Here is a 27,428-nt window from a genome sequence, read left to right as displayed (position 1 = left end):
TAGCTTTTGGTGTCCATTTGCATGAAATGCCTTTTATCACCCCTTTACTTTAAGTTTATGTGAGTCCTTATGTGTTAGGTGAGTCTCCTGAAGGCAGCAGATAATTAGTTGGTGAGTTCTGCAATTCTGTATCTTTTAAATGGAGCATTTAGGCCATTAACATTCAATGTTAGTATTGAAATGTGAGGCACCCTTGCATTCATCATGCTCTTTATTACCTGCATACTTTGTTTTTTGTTTTTTAACTTGTATTTTTGTTTTATAGGTCCTGTGTGCTTTATGCTTTAAAGAGATTCTGTTTTGATGTGTTTCCAGGATTTGTTTCAAGATTTAGAGCTCATTTTAGCAGTTCTTTTAGTGGTGGCTTGGTAATGACGAATTCTGTCAGCATTTGTCTGAAAATGACTGTATCTTTCCTTCATGTATGATGCTTAGTTTTGCTGAATACAAAATTCTTGGCTGAAGATTGTTTTGTTTGAGGAGGTTGAAGAGAGGCTCCCAATCCCTTCTAGCTTGTAGGGTTTCTGCTGAGAAATCTGCTGTTAATCTGATAGTTTTTCCTTTCTGGGTTACTTGGTGCTTCTGTCTCACAGCCCTTATGATTCTTTCCTTCATCTTAACTTTCGATAACCTGATGACTGGGTGCCCAGGTGATGATCTTTTTGCAATGAATATCCTAGGTGTTCTTTGTGCTGCTTGTATTTTCATGTCTAGGTCTCTAGCAATGCTGGGGAAGTTTTCCTCGATTATTCCCTCCAAATATGTTTTTGAAGCTTTTAGAATTGTCTTCTTCCACAGGAACACTGATTATTCTTAGGTTTGGTCATTTAACATAATTCCAAACTTCTTGGAGAGTTTGCTCATATTTTCTTATTTTTCCTTTTTCTTTGTTGGATCGGGTTAGTTCAAAGACCTTGTCTTCAAGCTCTGAATTTCTTTCTTCTCCTTGTTCCATTCTGTTGCTGAGACTTTACAGTGTGTTTTGCATTTCTAGAAGCGTGTCCAAAGTTTCCTGAATTTTTGATTGTTTTTTCTTTATGCTATCTATTTTGTAGAATATTTATCCCTTCACTTCTTGTATCATTTTTTGGATTTCTTTGCATTGGGCTTTGCCTTTCTCCAGTCCCTCCCTGATTAGCTTAATAACTAACCTCCTGGGCCAGGCACAGTGGCTTATGCCTGTAATCCCAGCACTTTGGGAGGCCGAGGCAGGTGGATCACGAGGTCAAGAGATCAAGACCATCCTGGCCAACATGGTGAAACTGCGTCTCTACTAAAAAAAAAAAATAGCTGGGCATGGTGGCGCGTGCCTGTAGTCCCAGCTGCTTGGGAGGCTGAAGCAAGAGCATTGCTTGAACCTGGGAGGCGGAGGTTGCAGTGAGCCAAGCTTGCACCACTGCTTTCCAGCCTGGCACCTGGCGACAGAACGAGACTCTGTCTCAAAAAAAAAAAAACTAACCTCCTGAATTGTTTTTCGGGTAAGTCAAGGATTTCTTCTTGGTTTGGATCCATTGCTGGTGAACTAGTTTGATTTTTGGGGGGTGTTGACAAGCCCTGTTTTGTCATACTACCAGGATTGGTTTTCTGGTTCTTTCCCATTTGAATAGGCTCTGTCAGAGGGAAGGCCTAGGGTTGAAGTCTGCTGTTCAGATTTTTTTGTCCTGCAGGGGGTTTCCTTGATGTAGTACTCACCCCGTTTTCCTGTGGTTGTGGTTTCCTGTGAGCTGAACTGCATGATTGTTTTCTCTCTTGGTCTAGCCACCCAGCGTGTCTACCCAGTTCCTGGCTGGTGCTGAGGGTTTCTGTACAGAGTCTTGTGATGTGAACCGTCTGTGGGTCTCTCAGCCATGGATACCAATGCCTGTTCTGGTGAAGGTGGTGGAGGGTGCAACGGACTCAGAGTTCTTAGCTTTGGTGGTTTAAAGCTCTATTTATGTGCCTCCTGCAAGGAGGTGGTGCTTTCTAGAAAGCATCAGCTGTAGTAGTGTGGAGAGGGACCTTCAGTGGGTGGAGCCCTAGAACTCCCAGGATTATATGTCCTTTGTCTTAGGCTACCAGGTTGGGTAGGGAAGTACTATGAGGCGGGGATGGGACCAGGTGTGTCTGAGTTCAGACTTTCCTTGGGTGGATCTTGCTGTGGCTACTGTCGGGATGGGGTGAGATTCCCAGGACACTGGAGTTGGGTACCTAGGAGGATTATGGCTGCCTCTGCTGAGTCATGAATGTTATCAGGGAAGTGAGGAAAGGTGGCAGTCACTCAGCTCCCAAGCAAACGGAAGGGCTGGTCTCATTCCCACCATGCCACCCACAACATCCCTGAATCTGTTGTTAGGTGGAAGGCGGGCTTGAAAACTTGCCCGAGTCTTTCCACCTCCCAGAGTATTTGCAGTGTCTCCTGGGTCCTGCAAGAGCAGTCTGCTTTCTTCAGAGGGTGTATGGGTCCTTTCAGGATTGCTGGTTTGTTCTTATAGTCGATCTGGAGCTAAACTTTACAATCTTGTGCAGTATTCTTGGTGAACATTTTTTGCCCTTCCTTTTCATCACTTTGACTATATCATTCCATTCTCTCCTGGTCTGTAAGATGACTACTGAGAAAACTGCTGCTAGGCTTATTTGAACTCTGTTATATGTGATTTATTTTTTTTCTCTTGTTGGTTTCAGGATCTTTATGTTTGATTTCTGACAGTTTGGTTATAATATACCTTCGTCTATTCTTGTTTGGATTAAATCTGATGGGAGATTTTTGCCCTTCCTATATGTTGATATTTATATCTTCTCTAGATTTGGGATATTCTATCACTTTTTCTCTTTCTTCTTGAACTCCTATGACTCAAATATTTGCTGTTTTGATGCTGTCTCATATAGTTTATAAGCTTTCTTCAGTTTTCTTAGTTGTTTTTTTTTTTTTTTTTTATTTAAGACAGAGTTTTGCTGTTGTTATCCAGACTGGAGTGCAATGGCACAATCTTGGCTCACCGCAACCTCCGCCTCCTGGGTTCGAGTAATTCTCCTGCCTCAGCCTCCCGAATAGCTGGGACTACAGGCACGCACCACCACGCCCAGCTAATTTTTGTATTTTTTTTTAGTGGAGACAGGGTTTCACCTTGTTGACCAGGATGGTCTCGATCTCTTGACCTCGTGATCCACCCGCCTCAGCCTCCCAAAGTGCTGGGATTACAGGCGTGAGCCACCGTGCCCGGCCGACTATATATTTTTTAACTAACTTATCTTTAAGATCACAGATCTGCTTGATCAGTGCCAATGTTGTTAATACTCTCTGTTAAATTTTTAATTTCATTCATTGTATTTTTCAGCTTCAGAATTTGTTTCTTTTTATAATTTCAATCTGTTAGTTTTCTCATTTTGGTCATTTATTTTCTTGAAGTTCACTGTTCTCACTTAAAATGACTATTCTGATTTCTTTGTTGAGCAGTTTATATATCTTCATTTATTTGGGGTCAGGCATTGGGAGATTGTGTTCTTTTGGTAGTGTTATGTCTCCTTGGTTTTTCATGATTCTTGTTGCATTATATTGACGTGTGAGCATTTGGCGGAGTAGTTACCCCTAGTAGACTTTTTGGGCTAGTTTTGTTGTGGAAAGACCTTCACCTTAAGAGGGTGCTTATTGGTTAGGGCACAACAGTTCTGGCACCAGTGAGGGTGCAAGCTGGGTAATCTGTGTAGCTCTGTCAGCTGAGGTTGATTTTAGACCAAGATTGGAGGGATGCTTAGTGGCTAATATTGTGGATCCTTAGTGGCTAATACTGATGTCTGCAGTGGCAGCAAGGGTTGTTGGAGTCCTTGGTGACAATGGCTGCTAAGGTCCTTGTGAACTTTGTGATATTTTTTACTCCTACCCGGAAGTTGTGGCTGAGCAGAGATTCCTCTTGGTACTGGGTATGGCTTGTGCACTTGCTTGCAATAGCAGTGATACCAGTGTGTGATGTGTGTTGCCTGGGGCATGGCCTTGGCGTTGAGGCCTGAAGCCTGGGTCCTTGTGGAGGGAGTATGGCTCTGGCATCTTGGTCCATAATGGCACTGATATTTGTGGTGTAGGCACCTCACCTGCCATGTTGGTGACAGTATGTGAGGCCTAGAGGCTTGTGAACACATCAGTGGAGATAAAAATTGGGAGTACAGGTATTTGTAGAATTAGAGAGGCTCCTAGGTAGAGGTGGGGCATAACTCTATGTGATAGCTGGTTTGGTACCTGGAGTACAGGCATGAACAGTGAGTGTTTGGCTTTTAGCCCAGGAATATGAAGTTGCTCACTGAGGTGATGGCTCTGATACCTGAAATGTGGGTCCAGTGCAGCCATAGTGCCTGGGCTTGGAGTGGGGTATTTGTAGAAAGACTTCAGTTTTAGGGTTGGGGCAGGTATGGGGTTGGGAAAGATAGTGGGTTCTACTCTGTCGTGTTGGTGATGTCACTTCCATTATTAGATTTTTAAGGCAGGGAGTGACATGATATGTGATTTTGAGTCATCTGATACCAATGTGGTATATAGTATATATTAGAAGGTACCAGAAGGATTTTGTAGTGAAAAATGCTGAGGGCTTGAATGAACTAAAACCACATAAAGAAAGGGAACTCCGAAAACTGTGGGTGAAAATTAGTTTTGTGGCATGTAATTTAATTTGTAAACAAACAAGTTGGCCAAAGGAACATTTTCTTAAATGTTATTAGAATAATCTAGCTGAATTTATATGGGTGTATTTGTAACTTCTTGAAAATTTCAAAATATGACAGATCAGTCATTTTATATGTATAATAGCACTGAATCATAAAATGCAGTAGGTATAGTGAAAGCAATAAATATTGTAGTTTTATTGGAGCTGGTATGAAAAGGCCATGATACTTTGTAATGCAGGTGGTGAGATGAAACAAATTATGTTCCAGTAATGTGAAAACTGTTTGTTTAGATTTAGAGCTAAAAGCTGATATTTTTCATTTGAGGTAGTTCAGGGAGTCTAATAGCTTAGATTTAGAAGTTCTACAAACGATGGATAGCCATATCATTTTCTGGAATTTATGTGTCATGAAAATAATACTTCCGTATTTGTTGGGCTTTTCTTTGAAAAACAAATAAGCAAATATAAAAGCATGAAGAAAAAGCCTATTCTCCTGTGATTACTGTTGGATACATTATATGTTCAATAAAGAAGATCAGGCCATGGTGTTCTTCAGCTGGTTTTCTGTAACCAACTATTTCTAAAAATGAATGTTTCAGACTGTTGATTTCTTCTATTTGTGTTCTTTTAGTGCTCAGTTGGGTTTTCCTTTTAAGTACATTATCGACTGATGATGGCCATTGATGCTTCAAAAGAATCTAGGTATAATGGCATTGTGCATTTTCTAAGATATTTTTGGCATTCTTACCCATTAAAATGATTATGTTGCTAGGCTAAGCAAATGGAAAAAAATCTATGAAGCCATTCTTTTCTGTTTGTATTTTTTGGTTTTATTTTGAATATTACTTCTTTTATTTTCTCACCCTGTATTCCTTTTTTTTTTTTCCCATTTATTTATTTTATTGCATTTTAGGTTTTGGGGTACATGTGAAGAACATGCAAAATTGTTGCATAGCAACACACGTGGCAGTGTGATTTGCTGCCTTCCTCCCCATCACCTACATCTGGCATTTATCCCCTTGCTATCTCTCCCCAGCTTCCCACCCCCCACCATCCCTCCCCTATTTCCCCCCAACTGACCCCAGTGTGTAGTGCTCCCCTCCCTGTGTCCATGTGTTCTCATTGTTTAACACCCGCCTATGAGTGAGAACATGCGGTGTTTGATCTTCTGCTCTTCTGTCAGTTTGCTGGGAATGATGGTTTCCAGGTTCATCCATGTCCCTACAAAGGACCCAAACTCATCGTTTTTGATGGCTGCATAATATTCCATGGTGTATATGTGCCACATTTTCCCTATCCAGTCTATCGTCGATGGGCATTTGGGTTGGTTCCAGGTCTTTGCTATTGTAAACAGTGCTGCAATGAACATTCGTGTACACGTGTCCTTATAGTAGAACGATTTGTAATCCTTTGGATATATACCCAGTAATGGGATTGCTGGGTCAAATGGAATTTGTATTTCTAGGTCCTTGAGGAATCGCCACACTGTCTTCCACAATGGTTGAACTAATTTACACTCCCACCAACAGTGCAAAAGTGTTCCTATTTCTCCACATCCTCTCCAGCATCTGTTGTCTCCAGATTTTTTAATGACCACCATTCTAACCGGCGTGAGATGGTATCTCAGTGTAGTTTTGATTTGCATTTCTCTGATGACCAGTGATGATGAGCATTTTTTCATATGTTTGTTGGCCTCACGTATGTCTTCTTTTGAGAAGTGTCTGCTCATATCCTTTGCCCACTTTTGAATGGGCTTGTTAGTTTTTTTCTTGTAAATCTGCTTTAGTTCTTTGTAAATTTTGGATATCAGCCCTTTGTCAGATGGGTAAACTGCAAAAATTTTTTCCCAATCTGTTGGTTGCCGATTCACTCTAATGATTGTTTCTTTTGCTGTGCAGAAGCTGTGGAGTTTGATTAGGTCCCATTTGTCTATTTTGGCTTTTGTTGTCAATGCTTTTGGCGTTTTGGTCATGAAGTCCTTGCCTACACCTACGTCCTGAATGGTTTTGCCTAGATTTTCTTCTAGGGTTTTTATGGTGTTAGGTCTTATGTTTAAGTCTTTAATCCATCTGGAGTTAATTTTAGTGTAAGGTGTCAGGAAGGGGTCCAGTTTCTGCTTTCTGCACATGGCTAGCCAGCTTTCCCAACACCATTTATTGAACAGGGAATCCTTTCCCCATTGCTTGTTTTTGTCTGGTTTGTCAAAGATCAGATGGTTGTAGAAAGGTTGTGTTGCCTCCGAGACCTCTGTTCTGTTCCATTGGTCTATATCTCTGTTTTGGTACCAGTACCATGCTGTTTTGATTACTGTAGCCTTGTAGTATAGTTTGAAGTCTGGTAGTGTGATGCCCCACGCTTTGTTCTTTTTGCTTAGAATTGACTTGGCTATGCGGGCTCTCTTTTGGTTCCATATGAAGTTTAAGGTGGTTTTTTCCAGTTCTGCAAAGAAGGTCATTGGTAGCTTGATGGGGATAGCATTGAATCTGTAAATTACTTTGGGCAGTATGGCCATTTTCACGATATTGATTCTTCCTAACCATGAACATGGAATGTTTCTCCATCTGTTTGTGTCCTCTCTTATTTCGTTGAGCAGTGGCTTGTAGTTCTCCTTGAAGAGGTCCTTTACATTCCTTGTTAGTTATATTCCTAGGTATTTTATTCTCTTTGTGGCAATTGTGAATGGATGTTTGTTCTTGATTTGGCTCTCTTTGAGTCTGTTACTGGTGTATAGGAATGCATGTGATTTTTGCACATCGATTTTGTATCCTGAGACTTTGCTGAACTTGCTTATCAGTTTCAAGAGGTTTGGGGCTGAGACGATGGGGTCTTCTAGATATACAATCATGTCGTCTGCAAATAGAGACAATTTGACTTCCTCCTTTCCTATTTGAATGCCCTTTATTTCTTTTTCTTGCCTGATTGCTCTGGCTAGAACTTCTAATACTATATTGAATAGCAGTGGTGAGAGAGGGCATCCTTGTCTGGTGCCACATTTCAAGGGGAATGCTTCCAGTTTTTGCCCATTCAGTATGATATTGGCTGTTGGTTTGTCATAAATAGCTTTTATTATTTTGAGATACGTTCCATTGATACCTAGCTTATTGAGTGTTTTTAGCATAAAGGGCTGTTGAATTTTGTCAAAGGCCTTCTCTGCATCAATTGAGATAATCATGTGGTTTTTGTCTTTGGTTCTGTTTATGTGGTGAATTACGTTTATAGACTTGCGTATGTTGAACCAGCCTTGCATCCCCGGGATGAAGCCTACTTGATCATGGTGGATAAGCTTTTTGATGTGCTGTTGCAATCGGCTTGTCAGTATTTTATTGAAGATTTTTGCATCTATGTTCATCATGGATATTGGCCTGTAGTTTTCTTTTCTTGGTGAGCCTCTGCCGGGTTTTGGAATCAGGATGATGTTGGTGTCATAAAATGATTTGGGAAGAATTCCCTCCTTTTGTATTGTTTGGAATAGTTTCAGAAGAAATGGTACCAGCTCCTCTTTGTATGTCTGGTAGAATTCAGCTGTGAACCCATCTGGACCTGGGCTTTTTTTTGGGTGGTAAGCTCTTAATTGCTGCCTCAACTTCAGACCTTGTTATGGGTCTGTTCAGGGTTTCGGCTTCTTCCTGGTTTAGGCTTGGCAGGAGGCAAGTGTCCAGGAATTTATCCATTTCTTCCAGGTTTATTAGTTTGTGTGCGTAGAGTTGTTTGTAATAATCTCTGATGATGGTTTGAATTTCTGTGGAATCTGTGGTGATATCCCCTTTATCGTTTTTTATTGCATCAATTTGGTTATTCTCTCTTTTCTTTTTCATTAATCTGGCTAGTGGTCTGTCTATTTTGTTGATGTTTTCAAAAAACCAGCTCCTGGATTTATTGATTTTTTGAAGGGTTTTTTGTGTCTCTATCTCCTTCAGTTCTGCTCTGATCTTAGCTATTTCTTGTCTTCTGCTAGACTTTGAGTTTTTTTGATCTTGCTCCTCTAGCTCTTTCAGTTTTGACGATAGGGTGTCAATTTTTGATCTCTCCTTGTTTCTCATGTGGGCACTTATTGCTATATATTTTCCTCTAGAGACTGCTTTAAATGTGTCCCAGAGATTCTGGTATGTTGTGTCTTCATTCTCGTTGGTTTCGAAGAACATCTTTATTTCTGCCTTCATTTCATTGTTTATCCAGTCAACATTCAAGAGCAAGTTGTTCAGTTTCCAGGAAGCTCTGCAGTTCTGGGTTAGTTTTTGAATTCTGAGTTCTAACTTGATTGCACTGTGGTCTGAGAGACTGTTTGTTACGATTTCCGTTCTTTTGCATTTGCTGAGGAGTGATTTACTCCCAATTATGTGGTCAATTTTAGAGTAGGTGTGATGTGGTGCTGAGAAGAATGTATATTCTGTGGATTTGGGGTGGAGAGTTCTGTAAATGTCTATTAGGTTTGCTTGGTCCAGGTCTGAGTTCAAGTCCTGGATATCCTTGTTAATTTTCTGTCTGGTCGATCTGTCTAATGTTGACAATGGGGTGTTAAAGTCTCCCACTATTATTGTGTGGGAGTCTATGTCTCTTTGTAAGTCATTAAGAACTTGCCTTATGTATCTGGGTGCTCCTGTATTGGGTGCATATATATTTAGGATCTTTAGCTCTTCTTGTTGCATTGATCCTTTTACCATTATGTAATGTCCCTCTTTGTCTCTTATGATCTTTGTTGCTTTAAAGTCTAATTTATCAGAGATGAGAATTGCAACTCCTGCTTTTTTTTGCTCTCCATTTGCTTGGTAAATCTTCCTCCATCCCTTTATTTTGAGCCTTTGTGTATCCTTGCATGTGAGATGGGTTTCCTGGATACAGCACACCTATGGATTTTGGATTTTTATCCAATTTGCCAGTCTGTGTCTTTTGATTGGGGCATTTAGTCCATTTACATTTAGGGTTAATATTGTTATGTGTGAATTTGATACTGCCATTTTGGTGCTAGCTGGCTGTTTTGCCCTTTAGTTGAGCTGGTACTTGTTGTTCCTTTATTTGTGTAGAGCCTCTTTCAGGAGCTCTTGTAGAGCTGGCCTGGTGGTGACGAAATCTCTGAGTACTTGCATGTTCCCAAAGGATTTTATTTTTCCTTCACTTATGAAGCTTAGTTTGGCTGGATAGGAGATTCTGGGTTGAAAGTTCTTTTCTTTAAGGATGTTGAATATTGGCCCCCATTCTCTTCTGGCTTGTAGGGTTTCTGCTGAGAGATCTGCTGTGAGTCTGATAGGCTTCCCTTTATGGGTAACCCGACCTTTCTCTCTGGCTGCCCTTAGTATTTTCTCCTTCATTTCGACCCTGGTGAATCTGACGATTATGTGCCTTGGGGTTGCTCTTCTTGACGAATATCTTTGTGGTGTTCTCTGTATTTCCTGGACTTGAATGTTTGCCTGCCTTGCTAGGTTGGGGAAGTTTTCCTGGATAATATCCTGAAGAGTATTTTCCAGCTTGGATTCATTCTCTTCGTCGCATTCAGGTACGCCTATCAAACGTAAATTAGGTCTTTTCACATAGTCCCACATTTCTTGGAGACTTTGTTCATTTCTTTTTACCCTTTTTTTCTTCAGTCTTGCCTTCCCGTTTTATTTCATAGAGTTGATTTTCGACCTCTGATATCCTTTCTTCTGCTTGGTCCATTCGGCTGTTGATACTTGTGCATGCTTCACGAAGTTCTCGTGTTGCATTTTTCAGCTCCATCAATTCACTTATATTCCTTTCTATTTTGTCCATTCTTGTTAGCATTTCGTCAAATCTTTTTTCAAGGTTCTTAGTTTCTTTGCATTTGGTTAGAACATGTTCTTTAAGTTCACAGAAGTTTCTTACTACCCACCTTCTGAATTCTGATTCTGTCATTTCATCACACTCGTTCTCCATCCAACCTTGTTCCCTTGCTGGCGAGGAGTTGTGATCCCTTTTAGGAGGAGAGGTGTTCTGGTTTCGGGTGTTTTCATCATTTTTGCGCCGGTTTCTTCCCATCCTTACGGATTTATCCACCTGTCGACTTTTTAGTTGCTGGCTTTCAGATTGGGTCTCAAATCTTTCAGATTGACGTTCTGTTTGTTGATGATGAGGTTATTTCTGTTTCTTGGTTTTCCTTATGACAGTCTGGCCCCCCTGCTGTAGGTCTGCTGAGGTTCACTCCAGGCCCTGCTTGCCTGGGGTTCACCTGCAGCAGCTGTTGAACAGCAAGGGTTGTTACCAGTTTTCTTCTTCTGCTATCTTTGTCCCAGACGGATACCTGCCTAGTGTCAATCTGATCTCTCTTTTATGAGGTGTCTTTTTGGATATATAGGGGACAGGGAGCTGCTTGAGGAGACGGTCTTTTCTTTATAGGAGCTCAAATGGTGAGTTGTGAGCTCTGTTGTTGTTCATTCAGAGCTGCTGGGCAGGTACTTTTAGGTCTGCTGCAGCTGAACTCATAAACTGCTTTTTGTTCCCAGGTGCTCTGTCCCAGGGATTTAGGGCTTTATTTATGAGTTTCCGTTATGCTGCCGCCTTCTTTTTTTTTTTCCTTCAGACCTGCGCAGCCCAGCAAGGAGGCCGCCTAGTCACTGTCGGCCTATGGCAGCTTTGCTGAGCTGCTGTGGGCTGCGCCCCGCTGCCCAGTGAACTTTCCTGCAGTCCTGATTATATGGGTGTAGTTAGAACTGCTTTGGTGATGGTGGCCCGCCTCTGTTGGGGCGGAGTCTCTGCTGTTGCGGGTTGCCTTGGCAACGGCGGGCTGCCTCAGCAATGGCGGGTTGCCTTGGCAAGGCGGGCTGCCTCGGTAATGGCGGACGCCCCTCCCCGACAGAGCTGGACTGTCCCGGGTTCAGCTGCGCTTGCTGTGAAACTCTCAATCCAGAGTTTCTGGTTGCTGTTCTTTTGTGGGGGTGGGGCCAGCCGAGCCTGATTGCCTGGCTCCCTGCCTCAGAGCCTTTTTTAAGTTGGTGTTCCAGTCACCTGTTGAAGAGGCGCCGGGGTCTGTTTGTTTTCCCCTGCGGCCACTCACTGCGCTGGCTTAAACAGCGGCACTGAGGTTTGTGGCCCTTTTTTTTTTCTTTTTTTTTTTGCCCTGGAATCTACTGTCCTGGTTCTCTGCTCAGTCCCCTTTTTGAACCAGCATATGGGCGACTTCCCGTGGCTCCAATCGCCAGCCAAAAGGGCCCTCGGACCGATGTATTTTGTACGGAGAACCGCGGCTCCGGGGCGCCGACAAAGCAGCCGCGCGGGGCAAAGCAGCTGCGCTGGCCGAAACAGCCGCGCTGGCGACCGTGGAGCACCTCTGCCCAGGAATTTCCTAGTCTGTGGGCAATAAAAACGCGGCGTCCACTCACCCTCTGCGCTTTCACTGGGAGCTGCAATCCTGAGTTGTTCCTAAACGGCCATCTTGGATCTCCTCCTTCACCCTGTATTCCTAATAACTTCTTCCTCTTTGACCTTTCTTCTTAGGAAAAAAATTTTAACAGAAGCTTTCTGAGGTCTGTTTGTATAGATTTGAAATAGCTTCTGCTAACAGCCTGTTTTGTTTTAGAAAAATGATACCAGACTTTTATAGCGGCAGAATACTCAGTGGTATCATTAATGCCAAACGTAATGATAAAATAGTGGAAAAATTTATTACATATTTAGGTTTTTGGATGGTTGTATTGAAGTGTGTCTTTGAGAGTAATTATCAAAGTGATTTATTTTTTCTTTAAATTAAATAGCATTCCTCTGCTAAATTGATTTTCAAAATTAGCTCTCTTTAATTTGGATGGATGGGTAGAGTAGTAACTTTTATCTCTAATATTTTCTCGTATAAAGCAGTTTTAAATGTCTTTTAATCTATTTTAAGCGAAATATAATTAGTAGATGTTGATATTTACACATTTAAGTAAATAAAAAATATTTTTCCGTTTATAAAGCATCCACTTTTAATTTAAGAGTGACTAACGTCTTATTAACCTGTGTTGTACTGGTACTATTTCTCACCTAGCAATGGATTTAGCCTTTGTTCTTTTCTTAAAAGAGAAGTACAACAAATTTTGGTTGAAGATTTAATTTGCTTTTTTTTTTTTTTTTTTTTTTTTTAATTCTAGAATAAGGCAACACCTCATTCTATAAAATAGAATGGATTGAACAGAGACGGTTGGCTTTATAGGCCAAAAATGGCTGAGGAAAACGAAAGAAGAAACGAAAAGCAAATTGATTGTTTCAAAGTTACTTTCCTTAGTGATGTTGAGCATTTTTTCATAGGTTTCTTTGCCATTTGTGTATCTTTTTTTGAAAATTGTCTGTTTATGTCCTTAGCCGACTCCTTGATGGAATTGTTTGCTTTTTTCTTGCTAATTTGTTTGTGTTCTTTGTAGATTCTGAATATTAGTCCTTGGTTAGGTTTATAGATTGTGAAGAGTTCTCCCACTTTGTGGGTTGTCTGTTTACTCTGCTGTTGACATCCTTTTGCTGTGCAGAAGCTCTTTAATTTAATTAAGTCCCGCCTATTTATCTTTGCTTTTTTACATTTGCTTTTGGGTTCTTGATCATAAAGTCTTTGCCTGAGTCAATGTCCAGGAGGGTTTTTCTGATATCTTCTAGAATTTTTTAATTTCACGTCTTAGATTTAAGTCCTTGATCCATCTTGAGTTGATTTTTGTATAATGTGAGAGATGAGGATCCAGTTTCATTCTCTTACATATGGCTTGCCAATTATCCCAGCACCATTTCTTGAATAGGGTGTCGTTTCTCTGCTTTACGTTTTTGTTTCCTTTGTCGAAGATCAGTTGGCCCTAAGTATTTGGGTTTATTTCTGGGTTCTCTATTCTGTTCTGTTGGTCTATGTGCCTATTTTTATACCATGAGGCTATAGTCACCAAAACAGTACCATGCTGTTTTGGTGACTGTAGCATCAAAGTATAGTTTGAAATCAGGTAATGTGATGCCTCAACATTTGTTCTTTTTTCTTAGTCTTGCTTTGGCTATGCAAGCTCTCTTTTGGTTCCATATGAATTTTAGAATTTTTTTTTTTTTTAACTCTGTGGAGAATGAGGGTGCTATTTTGATGGGATTGCATTGAATTTGTAGATAGCTTTTGGGAGTATGGTCATTTTTACAATATTGATTCTACCCATTTATTAGGATGGGATGTGTTTCCATATGTTTGGGTTGTCTGTGATTTCTTTCAGCAGTGTTCTGCAGTTTTTCTTATAGAGGTCTTTCATCTCCTTTATTAGGAACATTTCTAAGTATTTTATTTTATTTTTTTGCAGCTGTTGTAAAAGGGGTTGAGTTCTTGATTTGATTCTCAGATTGGTTACTGTTGGTGAATAGAAAATTTACTGATTTGTGTACATTAATTTTGTATCTGGAAACTGCTGAATTCTTTTATTTGTTCTATGAGCTTTCTGGAGGAGGCTTTAGGGTTTTCTAGGTAAACAATCATATTATCAGCAAACAGCAACAGTTTAACTTATCTTTTTCTCTTGTCAGATTGCCCTGGCTGGGACTTACAGTACTGTGTTGAAGAGGAGTGGTGAGAGTGGGCATCCTTGTCTTGTTCCTGTTCTCAGAGGGAATGCTTTCAACTTTTCCCCATTCAGTATTATGTTGGCTGTGGGTTTGCTGTAGATGGCTTTTATTATATTGAGGTATATCCCTTGTATGCTGATTTTACTGAGAGTTTTAATTATAAAGCGATGCTGGATTTTGTTGAGTGATTTTTCTGCATCTATTGAGATGATGTGATTTTAAATTCTTCTTATGTGTTGTATCATATTTATTGACTTGCCTATGTTAAACCATCACTGTATCCCTCTTATGAAACCCACTTGATCATGGCAAATTATCTGTGTTTTAAGGTGGTTTTGTTTTGATGTGTTCCCAGGATTTGTTTCAAGATTTAGAGCTCCTTTTAGCAGATCTTTTAGTGGTGGGTTGGTAGTGGCGAATTCTCTCAGTATTTGTTTGTCTGATAAAAACTGTATCTTTGTTTCATATATGAAGCTTAGTTTCACTGGATACAAAATTCTTGATTGATAATCATTTTGTTTGAGGAGGCTGAAGATAGGGCCCCAGTCTTTTCTAGCTTGTAGAGTTTCTTCTGAGAAAACTTTTGTTAATCTGATAGGTTTTCCTTTATTGGTTACCTGGTGCTTTTGTCTCACAGTTCTCACGATTCTTTTCTTCATCTTAACTTTATATAACCTGATGTCAGTGTACCTAGGCAATGATATTTTTGCGATGAATTTCCCAGGTGTTTCTTTTGCTTCTTGTATTTGAATGTCTAGGTTTCTAGCAAGGCAAGGGATGTTCCTTGATTGTTCCCCTAAATATGTTTTTCAAACTTAGATTTCTCTTCTTCCTCAGGTCATCAATTATTCTTAGGTTTGGTTGTTTAACATAAGCCGAGACTGTTTGGAGCCTTTGTTCCTTATTTATTTATTTTTTTAGTCTTTGTTGGATTTTGTTAATTTGAAGACCTTGTCTTTAAGCTCTGAATTTCTTTTTTCTACTTGTTCAGTTCTATTGCTGAGATATTCCAGAGCATTTTGCATTTCTATAAGTGTGTTAATTGTTTTCTGAAGTTTTGATTTCTTTTTTTATTTGTGCTGTTTTCTTGAATGTTTCTTCCTTCACTTCTTGTATCATTTTTCTGATTTCCTTACATTGTGCTCACATTCTCTGGTGCCTCCCTGATTAGCTTAGTAAATATCATCCTCTTGATTTCTTTTTCAGATAGCTCAGGGATTTCTTCTTGGTTTGTTTCCATTGCAGGTCAGCTAGTGTGATTTTTGGGGGTTGCGAAAGAACCCTGTTTTGTCATATTACCAGAGCTGGTTTTCTGGTTCCTTCTCATTTGGGCAGGCTCTATCAGCAGAAAGGTCTACGGCTGAAGGTCATTGTTCAGATTCTTTTGTTCCATGAGTTGTTCCCTTGATGTAGTACTCTCTCCCTTTTCCTATGGATGTGGCTTCCTGGGAGCCGAGTTCTAGTGATTATTTCTCTTCTGGATCTAGGCACCCAGCTTGTCTACCAGGCTCTGAGCTGGTATTCTGGGTTGTCTGCAGAGTCCTGTGATGTGAACCCATCTATGAGTCTCTCAGCTGTGGATACTAGCACGATATTTAGGGTGTCTTCTGGGTCCTGCAGGAGCAATCTGCTTCCTTTAGGGGGTCTTTGTGTCCTCTCAGGTTTCCTGATTTATTCCTACAGTTGTTCTGGAGCAAAAATTCATGGTGCAAGCCTTCTCACACGCTGCTCTGTCCATCCGAGTCGGAGCTGCAGTCTAGTTCTGCTTCCCGACTGCCATCCATCCATTTTCTTGGGCCTCAGATTCCTCCTTTGTAAAACGAGACTAGAAAAGCATCTGGCTCCATGGGCTTATGCTCCATAGGCTTATGTGATACAATACTGTGGGATACTTAGTACACAGAGTAAGTCCTCAGTGTTAGCTACATTGTTATGTGACATTAAAAGCTACAGTATAGAAATAATTTGGAATTGGATAGACCTGCTATCTGGTCTGGAAAAAGATCAGGGCATGGAAGATAATTTAAATTGACATCCTCCAGGTATATGTAATGTTAAGTCAGTAGTTGTCTTCCTTTTTGTCCACACATAAAAGCAAGAGCCTTTTTACTTTCCACATGATTTTTAAATTTAAATTGAATTTGTCCAAAGGAAGAAAAACTCAGCTTTTAGCTTTGATTAAGAGTTTCAGCCACTTCTTTGGACTTTTTTTTTTTTTTTTCAGTATTTTTAAAGAAGAGATCACAAGGCCCACCTTATGGGATTTTTGTTGATGTTTGAAGGAATATATAGTTAAAACAGGGCCCAGAAGAGTAAATATAAAATAAATGCTCATTTTCTCTTTCATGCCACTCTCCACCCTTTGCTTTTTTGGAAATCTTCCATGCCCTGATCCTTTTCCAGAAGAGATTCACTGAATCCTGTGACAGTACAGTTGAGATCCTACTGGAGTGCTACAAATGTAGTTCCATCTGTGCCTTGTAGATAATTTAAACTGACCTCCTCCAAGGTAGTTATATGTTAAGTCAGTAGTTGTCTTCCTTTTTGTTCACAAAAGCAATAACTTTTTTACTTTCCACATGATTTTTAAATTTAGGTTGAATTTGTCCAAAGGAAAAAATGTATATTTAATATATTTTTTCTTTTTTTTGAGACACGGTCTCGCCCTGTTGCCAAGGCTAGAGTGCAGTGGTACAATCACGGCTCACTGCAGTCTTGACCTCCTGGAATTAAGTGATTCTCCCACCTCAGCCTTCCCAGTAGCTGGGACTATAGGTGTGTGTCACCATGCTGGGCTAATTTTTTAAAATTCCTTTTAAAGATGGCATCTGTGTTGCTCATGCTGTTCTGGAACTCCTGGGTTCAAGCAGTCCTCCTGCCTCAGCCTCCAACATACTAGGAGATTACAGGTGTGAATCACCGAACTAGGACTTTAATATTTGTGTTAAGAAATTGTTGCTGTTAAAAAGAATCATAATTCAGTCAATTGGTGTTACCAATTGACATACCACTTTTTTCTTTAAAATTTTCTCAGCAAGCATATTTAGTGTCTCATCTTTACCTATGAAACTTAGGGAATACAATAAGTTTTCTTATGTTTACTTGTTCCTTTATGAGGAACTGAAGAGCCATAATGGTTTATGCATAAATGTTTTTTAGAAATCCTATGTGTTAATATATTATCTGACCTCTCAAATTATTCAGATATATTTTTAATATGCTGCTAATAATTGTATAGTGTTTCATAGCTTACTTTCTCGAAATGTACATGGTAGCTTTGTGAACAAAATGCTCTTCTCCTCTACTTTATGAGATCATTGAGACTCACTAGAACACCAGAATTAAGTAACTCAAGTGCCACAGTAAATGAAAAGTGTGCTATTTTTTAATGCCCTTTCTTGTACCAGAAATAAGAAAGCTTTAAAATTCAAGATAGTGTTGCAAAATATAGGTTGTTAAAAATGAATAATAAAATGTGACAAATGTAATATAAAGATGGAAAATATGAAGATATGAATATTTTTGTGTATGAAATGCACTGTTCTGTTTAATATTCTTGCTAAAGCTTTGATGCAAATTTGGGTTTTAAGCTTCCAACCTTCCTCCCTCAAATAATTAGTAAACAGGAAAATCTCACACACAGGAAAAGGAAATTGAGCACATGGAACTCTGCATTAAGCATTTATTGTAACATTACTTCTAGTAGGAAAAAAAACCCCAAATATTACTTAAGGGACTGGGTAAATAAGTGGAAACAAACATGCCTGTAATCTCAGCACTTTTGGAGGCCAAGGTGGGTGGATCACGAGGTCAAGAGATCGAAACCATTCTGGCCAACATGGTGGAACCCCGTCTCTACTAAAAATCCAAAAAAATTAGCTGGGCATGGTGGCATGCACCTGTAGTCCCAGCTACTCGGGAGGCTGAGGCAGGAGAATTGCTTGAACCCAGGAGGCGGAGGTTGCAGTGAGCCGAGGTCGCGCCACTGCACTCCAGCCTGGTGCCTGGTGACTGAGTGAGACGCTGTCTCAAAAAAAAAAAAAAAAAATAAACCTCCTTGAACCAACACCGCCACACTGTATGTTTATTAGCAGTTCCTAGGCCAAATGTATTGTTGATGTTGTGAGTTGTCTCTGCTGCTTTATGACCCGTTTTGAAGTCAAATAAGTAAAAATTGCTTGAATTTGCTTCTTGTTTTTATTTTTGTTTTGGAGACAGAGTCTCATCTGTTGCCCAGGCTGGAGTGCAGTGCAACCTCCACTTCCCAGGTTGAAGCGATTCTCCTGCCTGAGCCTCCCAGCAGCTGGGATTATAGGCACCCACCACCATTCTTGGCTAATTTTTGTATTTTTAATAGAGATGAGGTTTCACCATGTTGGCCTGGCTGGCCTCAAACTCCTGACCTTAAGTGATCTGCTCGCCTCAGCCTCCCAAAGTGCTTTGAATTTGCTTTTTGTGTAACATCATTTTCATAGTCTAAAATAAACAGCAAGTAATAAGTAATTAGCAAAAATACATAAAATGAGAAATGCCCATTAAAATGAGGTAAAACATAACCACATTTATTTAAGAATATATTCCAGTATCAAACACCAAATTCCTACAATGCAAAAATCGCAATTACTTTTGCACTCACCTAATACATACAGTGTTTGCTATTGGGCAGTTTAAATGAACTGTCAAGATGTATTAACTTGAATGACTAAAAATTAACATTTTTAGTCAAAATTGAATGCAAAAAGTAAACTGTAGAAGGATATGTACAATATGAAGTTAATGATGGAAATTTTAAAAACGAAACTAACACTGTATGTTTGTTGTATATAAGAAAATACACCAAAGCAGCTCAGGGAAGATAAAATGGAAGCTTTTCATGTTAATATTTTTAAGATTATGAATTACATTAAATATACAGTGAATTACTGAGAAATGCTCAGATTTCAACTTCATCAATATTTATTTGATAAAAGAAAGGTGGATGGTGGCTTTGTTTCCTCAGTAATACTCTGTATCTTCACAGTAATTTATAATTTTAAAAATGAGCAAGAAGCAGTTTGTCATTAGAATTTAACAATATCTTCTTATGGTTCTTACGGTTCTCTTATATTTATAATGCATGATTCTGGATTTTTTTTATGGTAGGGATATAAAGATTTCCTTTAAAATTAATTTAAGTAAGAAAAGGTTTGATAACTTGAAAAAATATTTGAAGAAAATATTGAGCAAATAGGAGTGCAATAATATGCCGATATGCATATTATTACGTATCAGATGCAAGATGGTTGAAGATGGAATATGAAAAACACATTAGAACCATGTTTTAAGATACAATTTCTTATTAAAAGAAATGTGTTACCAATCTTATCCTGATGCTGAAAGTAGAAAAAGCTCCTATCAATTCTATATTACACTGTATGTTTATCATCTGTATCAAATATATAATGTATATATAGGACTGCATCTCGTAATTTTTAAAAATTGAGTCAGTGGGAGAGAAGATAAGTGGAAAGATGGATCAGTGGACAGAGGATGGGCAAAAAGTCCCTCCACCCCCCCCTTTCTTCTTTCCTTCCCTCCTTCCTTCCTTCCATTTTTCTTTTTAATGGTAATGGGTTGTCTCTATCAAATGGTGAATTTTTAGAATACGTTAAAATATCCCACAGTATGATTATTGCAAGGAATTAATGAATTTATAAACAGTACTCAGAATATTACATGTAAACTGAAAAATGCTTTGCTATATATACATACTGTGTTCCTTATTGTGTGTAAATATTGTGATTAATTAAGTACAAATACATTTTAAAACATTAAAAAAATTACTGAATTTATAGTAGTTTTGCCATCTGTATTCTAAATCAACATTGCATAGTTTTTTTGTTTGAAAATATGATTTTTTTTTGTATTAAAGAAATTATCTTCTGACTTAAAATGGCAGGAAAACCATTCTTACTGATTGAAAAACCACCCTTAAGTCTCTTAATAAACATTGTTACTTATGCTTTTTAGTAATAGTTATTTTTGGAAATAAATTGATTGAAATTGATGAATGGTCTGTGCTTTTCAAAATTGTAGGGATACACACGTTAAATTTACCATTTGCACTATTTTTAAGTATAGAGTTCATAGAGTTCATTGGCATTAAATACCTTGACATTGCCCAATCATTACCACTGTTTATCTCCAAAACTTTTTCATCTTCCTAAGCTGAAATTCAACACCCATTAAACAATAACTACTCCTTCTCCCATCCTCCCAGTCCCTGGCAAACCAGCGTTCTACTTTTTCTTTATATGAAGTGGGCTACAGGAATTATATGAGGTCCTTCTTATAAGTAGAATCATACAATAGTCATCCTCTGGTGACTGGTTTATTTCACTAAACAGTCTTCACAGTTCATCCATACTGTAATGTGTTTCAGAATTTCCTTTTTAAAAAAAAAAAATTTTACCATGTGCAATTTATTGTTTATGAAATTTCCAAGTAGATTATAGGTATACATTTTAGAGGAAATATGATAAAGATATTAAGGAAGATTATTGAAATTTATTATTATATTTTCTTTCTTTTTTTTGAGGATATAAATTTTTTGTATTTTTATTTTTTATTTTCTTTAGGTTCTGGGGTACATGTGCAAACCATGCAGGATTGTTGGATAGGTACATACATGGCAATGTTGTTTGCTGCCTCCATCCCCCATCACCTACATCTGGCATTTCTCCGCAAGTTACCCCTCCCCAAACTCCCCACCCCCAGCTGCCCCTCGCTGCCCCCCCGCCCCGCCAGCAGACCCCATTGTGTGATGCTCCCCGCCCTGTGTCCATGTGTTCCTGTTGTTCAACACCTGCCTTTGAGTGGGAACATGTGGTGTTTGATTTTCTGTTCTTGTGTCAGTTTGCTGAGAATGATGGTTTTCAGATTCATCCATGTCCCTACAAAGGACATGAACTCATCGTTTTTTATGGCTGCATCATATTCGATGGTGTATATGTGCCACATTTTCCTTGTCCAGTCTGTCATTGATGGGCATTTGGGTTGGTTCCAGGTCGTAGCTACCATAAACAGTGCCTCAGTCAGCATACATGTGTATGTGTCTTTATAATAGAATGATTTATAATCCTTTGGATATATATACCCAGTAATGGGATTGCTGGGTCAAATGGACTTTCTGTTTCTAGATCCTTGAGGAATCGCTACACTGTCTTCCACAATGGTTGAACTAATTTACACTCCCACCAACAGTATAAAAGTGTTCCTGTTTCTCCACATCCTCTCCAGCATCTGTTGTCTCCAGATTTCTTGATGATTGCTATTGTAACTGGCATAGGATGGTATCTCAATGCAGTTTTGATTTGCATTTCTCTAATGACCAGTGATGATGAGTATTTTTTCATATGTTTTTTGGCCTCAGATATGTCTTCTTTTGAAAAGTGTCTGTTCATATGCTTTACCCACTTTTGAATGGGTTTGTTCATTTTTTTTCTTGTACATCTGTCTTAGTTCTTTGTAGATTCTGGATATTAGACCTTTGTCAGATGGGTAGACTGCAAAAATTTTTTCCCATTGTGTTGGTTGCTGATACACTCTAATGATTGTTTCTTTTGCTGTACAGAAGCTCTGGAGTTTAATTGGATCTCATTTACCTATTTTGGCTTTTGTTACCAATGCTTTTGGTGTTTTAGTCATGAAGTCCTTGCCTATGCCTATGTACTAAGTGGTTTTGCCTAGGATTTTTTCTTCTTCTAGGGTTTTTATGGTGTTAGGCATTATGTTTAAATCTTTAATCCATCTGGAGTTAATTTTAGTGTAAGGTGTCAGAAAGGGGTCCAGTTTCTGCTTTCTGCACATGGCTAACCAGTTTTCCCAGCATTTATTAAACAGGCAATCCTTTCCTCATTGTGTGTGGTGTTGCCTCCAAGGCCTCTGTTCTCTTCCATTGGTCTATATCTGTGTTTGGTACCAATACCATGCTGTTTTGATTACTGTAGCCTTGTAGTATACTTTGAAGTCAGGTAATATGATGCCTCCAGCTTTGTTCTTTTTGCTTAATATTGTCTTGACTATGTGGGCTGTCTTTGGTTCCATATGAAGTTTAAGGTGGTTTTTTCCAGTTCTGTGAAGAGGGTCATAGGTAGCTTGATGGGGATAGCGTTGAATCTATAATTTATTTTGGGTAGTATGGCCATTTTCAACAATATTGATTCCTCCTAACCATGAACATGGAATGTTTTTCCACCTGTTTATGTCCTCTCTTATTTCGTTGAGCGGTGATTTGTAGTTCTCCTTGAAGAGGTCCTTTACATCCTTTGTTAGTTGTATTCCTAGGTATTTTATTCTCTTTGTAGCAATTGTGAATGGCAGTTCATTCTTGATTCGGCGCTCTTTAAGTTTGTTATTGGTGTATAGGAATATTTGTGATTTCTGCACATTGATTTCGTATCCTGAGATTTTGCTGAAGTTGCTTATCAGTTTCAGGAGATTTTGGGTTGAGATGTTGGGGTCTTCTAAATATAAAATCATGTCAAATTGCACATAGAGACAATTTGGCTTCCTCCTTGTTTCTTTTTTTTGCCTGATTGCTCTGGCTAGAACTTCCAATACTATATTGAATAGGAGTGATGAGAAAGGGCATCCTTGTCTAGTGCCACATTTCAATGGGAATGCTTCCAATTTTTGCCTATTCAGTATGATACTGGCTGTGGGTTTGTTGTAAATAGCTTTTATTATTTTGAGATATATTCCATCAATACATAGTTTATTGAGAGTTTTTAGCATAAAGGGCTGTTGAATTTTGTCGAAGGACTTCACTGCATCTCTTGAGATAATCATGTAGTTTTTGTCTTTGGTTTTGTTTGTGTGGTGAATTATGTTTATAGATTTGCATATATTGAACCAGCCTTGCATCCCTGGGATGAAGCCCGCTTGATCGTGATGGATAAGCTTTTTGATGTGCTGTTGTGATTGGTTTGCCAGTATTTTATTGAAGATTTTTGCATCTATGTTCATCATAGATATTGGCCTGAATTTTCTTTTTTGTTGAGTCTCTGCCGGATTTTGTTATCAGGATGATGTTGGTCTCATAAAATGATTTGGGAAGGATTCCCTCTTTTTGTATTGTTTGGAATAGTTTCAGAAGGAGTGGTACTGGCTCATCACATCTGGTAGAGTTTGGCTTTGAACCTATCTGGACCTGGGCTTTTTTTCGTTGTTAGGCTATTAATTGCTGCCTCAAGTTCAGACCTTGTTACTGGTGTATTCAAGGTTTCAACTTCTTCTTGGTTTAGGCTTAGGAGGGTTCAATATCCAGGAATGTGTCCATTTCTTCCAGGTTTATTGGTTTATATGCATAGAGTCGTTTGTAGTAATCTTTGATGATAGTTTGTATTTCTCTGGAATTGGTGGTAATATCCACTTTATAGCCTTTATTGCATCTATTTGATTCTTTTTTATTAATCTGGCTAACGGTTTGTCTATTTTGTTGATCCTTTCAGAAAACCGGCTCCTAGATTTATTGATTTTTTTTTTGAAGGATTTTTTTGTGTCTCTATCTCTTTCTGTTTTGCTCTGATCTAGTTATTTGTTGTCTTCTGCTAGCTTTTGAGTTTTTTTAAATCTTGCTCCTCTAGCTCTTTCGATTTCGATGATAGGGTATTGATTTTAGATCTTTCCTTGCTTCTCATGTGAGCATTTATTGCTATAAATTTCCCTCTAGATGCTGCTTTAAATGTGTCCCAGATATTCTGGTACGTTGTATCTTCGTTCTTTTCGGTTTCAAAGAAAATCTTTATTTCTGCCTTCATTTCATTGTTTATGCAGTCGATATTCAGGAGCCGGTTGTTCAGTTTCTATGAAGTTGTGCAGCTCTGAGTTAGTTTCTTAATCCTTAGTTCTAATAATTAATTGCATTGTGGTCTGAGAGACTGTTATGATTTCTGTTCTTTTGCATTTGTTGAGGAGTGATTTATTTCCAATTATGTTGTCAATTTTAGAGTAGGTGCGATGTGGTGTTGACAAGAATGTGTGTTCTATTGATTTGTGGTGTAGAGTCCTGTAGATGTTATTAGGTCCACTTGGTCCAGATCTGAGTTCAAGTCCTGGATATCCTTGTTAATTTTCTTTCTTGCTGATCTTCCTAATATTGACAGTGGAGTGTTAATGTCTCCTACTTTTATTGTGTGGGAGTCTCAGTCTCTCTGTAGGTCATAAAGAACTTCCTTTATGTATCTAGGTGCTCCTGTATTGGTTGCATATATATTTAGGATTGTTAGCTCTTATTGTTGTGTTGATCCTTTTACCATAATGTAATGCCGTTTTTTGGCTATTTTGATCTTTGTTGGTTTAAAGTCCATTTTATCTGAGACTATGATTGCAACTCCTGCTTTTTTTTTCACTCTCCATTTGCTTGGTGAATCTTCCTCCATCCCATTATTTTGAGCCTATGTGCGTCCTTGCATATGAGATGGGTTTCCTGAATACAGTACACTGATGGGTCTTGACTTTTTATTCAAGTTGCCAGTCTTTGTCTTTTGATTGGGGCATTTAGTCCATTTACATTTAAGGTTAATAGTGTTTTGTGTGAATTTGATCCTGCCATTTTAATGCTAGCTGGTTATTTTGCACGCTAGTTGATGCAGGTTCTTCATTTTGTCGATGGTCTTTACCATTTGGTACATTTTTGGAGTGGCTGGTACTGGCTGTTCTTTTCCATGATTAGTGTTTCTTTCAGGAGCTGTTGTAAGGCAGGCCTGGTGGTCATGAAATCTCTCAGCAGTTTTTTGTCCATAAAGGATTTTATTTCTCCTTCACTTATGAATTTAGTTTGGCTGCATATGAAATTCTAGATTTAAAGTTCTTTTCTTTAAGAATGTTGAATGTTGGCCCCCACTCTATTCTGACTTGTAGGGTTTCTGCTGAGACATCTGCTGTGAGTCTGATGGGCTTCCCTTTGTGGGTATCTCGACCTTTCTGGCTGCCCTGAGCATGTTTTCCTTCATTTTAATCCTGGTGAATCTGACAATTATGTGCCTTGGGGTTGCCCTTTTCGAGAAATATCTTTGTGGTGTCCTCTGTATTTCCTGGACTTGAATATTGGCCTGCCTTGCCAGGTTGGGGAAATTTTCCTGGATAATATCCTGAAGAGTGTTTTTCACCTTGGATTCATTCTCTCCGTCAAATTCAGGTACACCCATCAAACCTAGATTAGGTCTTTTCATATAATCCCATATTTCTTGGAAGCTTTGTTCATTTCTTTTCACTCTTTTTGCTGTAATCTTGCCTTCTTGTTTTATTTCATTGAGTTGATCTTCAATCTCTAATACCCTTTCTTCTGCTTGGTTGATTTGACTATTTAAACTTGTGCATGCTTCGTGAAGTTCTCATGTTGGGTTTTTCAGCTACATCAAGTCGTTTACGTTCTTCTCTAAGCTGTTTATTCTCATTAACATTTCATCTAACCTTTTTTCAAGGTTGTTAGTTTCTTTGCATTGGGTTAGAGTATGTTCTTTGATCTCAGAGAAGTTTGTTATTACCTACCTTCTGTCAATTCATCAGACTTATTCTCCATCCAGCTTTGTTCCCTTGCTGATGAGCAGTTGTAATTCCTTGAAGGAGGAGAGGTGTTTTGGTTTTAGGTGTTTTCATCCTTTTTGTGTTGGTTTCTTCCCATCTTTGTGGATTTATCTACCTGTGGTGTTTGTAGTTGGTGATTTTTGCATGGGGTTTCTGAGTGGACATCGTTTTTGTTGATGTTGAAGCTATTTCTTTCTGTTTTTTAGCTTTCCTTCTAACAGTCAGGCCCCTCTGTTGCAGGCCTGCTGGAGGTCCACTCGAGACCCTGCTTGTCTGGGGATCACCCATGGGGGCTGCAGAACAGAAAGGGTTGCTGTCAGTTTCTTCTTCTGTTATCTTTGTCCCAGGAGGATACCTGCCAGATAACAGCCTGAGCTCTCCTTTATGAGGTGTCTCTTTGGATGTACAGGGGTCAGGTAGCTGCTTGAAGAGACAGGCTGTCTCTTATAGGAGCTTAAGTGCTGTGCTGGGAGTGCCATTGTTCCATTCAGAGCTGCTGGGCAGGTATATATAAGTCTGCTGCAGCAGAACTCATAACTGCCTCTTTTCCCAGGTGCTCTGTCCTGGGAAGTTAGGGCTTTATTTACAAGTTCCTGACGTGCTGCTGCCTGTTTTCAAAGGTGCACTGTGGAGCAAGGAGGTTGTGTAGTCACAGTCTGCCAGCAGAGGTGTTGCTGAGCTGAACTCTGCCCAGCTGCTGTGTAAATTTCCTTGCAGTTTTGTTTACAGAGGTATAGTTAGAACTGCCTCAGTAACGGTGATCTGCCACAGTAATGGTGGACTTCCTCAGTAATCGTGGACTGTCTTTGTAATGGCAGACTGTCTGAGAAGTGGTGGATTGCCTCAGTAGTTTGGGAGTGCCTTGGTAATGACAGACGCCCTTTTCCCCACTGAGCTGGACTGTCCCCTGGGTCCAGCTGTGCTTGCTGCAAAACTATCAGTCATGAACGTTTTAGATTGCTGACCTTTGTGGGGATTGGACCCACTGAGCTGGATCACCTGACTCCCTGTTTCAGCATATTCTTTTTCAGTTGAATGGGCAGCTTTGTCTTTCAGGCGTTTCAGGTGCCAGCTGAAAGTGCTGCTGAGAGTTGTGTGAATTTTTGTGCGGAAACCCGTGGCTCTGGCTGAAACAGCCATGCTGGAAACTCGTGGCGTTTTTCAGCCCAGGAATCTACTGGTCTGTGGGCAGTAAAAACTCATTTGGAATGTGTTGATCACTCACCCTCTGCCTTGTTCTCACTGAGAACTGCACTCCAGAGCTGTTCCTATTTGGCCATCTTGGATTCTCTCAGGATTTCCTTTCTTTTGAAGGCTGAATGCCTTGTATGGATATGTCACATTTTCTTTATCTGTTTATCTGTTGAGGTACATTGGATTTGTTTACCTTTTGGCTATTGTGAGTAACGGCGTCATGAACATCATTGTACAGAAATCTCCCATTCACTCATTTTAAAATTTTTAAAGATACTAAAAACTAAACTTTATCTTCTATAAATTTCTTTATTTTTATTTTTTTATTTTTTATTTATTTATTTTTCCCATTTATTTATTTTATTGCATTTTAGGTTTTGGGGTACATGTGAAGAACATGCAAAATTGTTGCATAGGAACACACGTGGCAGTGTGATTTGCTGCCTTCCTCCCCATCACCTACATCTGGCATTTCTCCCCTTGCTATCTCTCCCTAGCTTCCCACCCCGCACCGTCCCTCCCCTGTTTCCCCCC

At 39.2% G+C, this 27,428-nt stretch overlaps 1 protein-coding gene across 1 annotated transcript in view; it reads left to right on the top strand.

Moving 5' to 3' along the window:
- SUPT3H (SPT3 homolog, SAGA and STAGA complex component) overlaps positions 1-27,428 on the top strand; it is a 543,512-nt gene that overhangs the window by 65,436 nt on the left and 450,648 nt on the right.

The sequence above is a fragment of the Sapajus apella genome, unplaced genomic scaffold (assembly GCF_009761245.1).
Source record: "Sapajus apella isolate SASKATOON/1434 unplaced genomic scaffold, GSC_monkey_1.0 scaffold41, whole genome shotgun sequence".
Classification (NCBI taxonomy): domain Eukaryota; kingdom Metazoa; phylum Chordata; class Mammalia; order Primates; family Cebidae; genus Sapajus; species Sapajus apella.
This window is presented reverse-complemented; position numbering and strand designations above follow the sequence as displayed.